This window comes from Nematolebias whitei, chromosome 6 (assembly GCF_014905685.2).
Source record: "Nematolebias whitei isolate Nwh7 chromosome 6, NemWhi1, whole genome shotgun sequence".
Classification (NCBI taxonomy): Eukaryota; Metazoa; Chordata; class Actinopteri; order Cyprinodontiformes; family Rivulidae; genus Nematolebias; species Nematolebias whitei.
In genome coordinates this window covers 45,723,214-45,723,592 of record NC_056503.1, presented here as the reverse complement: position 1 = coordinate 45,723,592, position 379 = coordinate 45,723,214, and positions in this window count along the sequence as shown.

The following is a 379-nucleotide window of genomic DNA, read 5'->3' as shown; positions in this document are numbered from 1 at the left end:
AACACCACCCTCTACACACAGGGAGGAACTACAAAAACACCACCCTCACAGCAAACTTGACAAAATGCCTCTAAACCGGATTATCTGGACTATTGTTGTAGCTACTTTTAAATTATTATTATTATTTTTAGACCTTTCTTCATAAACGTTAGTTCCCACTGAGCCTCAAAGTCTCATTTACAACAGAGACCTGTTACAGACATGCAGCAGTTAAAAGACCTGGTGCTCTAAAATATGTTCCAGGGGATTGGACCGACCATCTGTCAAGCACTGGTGAATTCATTTAGATAAAAGAGGTCCAACAGAATTATTAACCAGTACTTCTGTGTGGCTGAAGACATCATGTCTCGCTGTGACCTGTCCACATGAAGACAGTCAT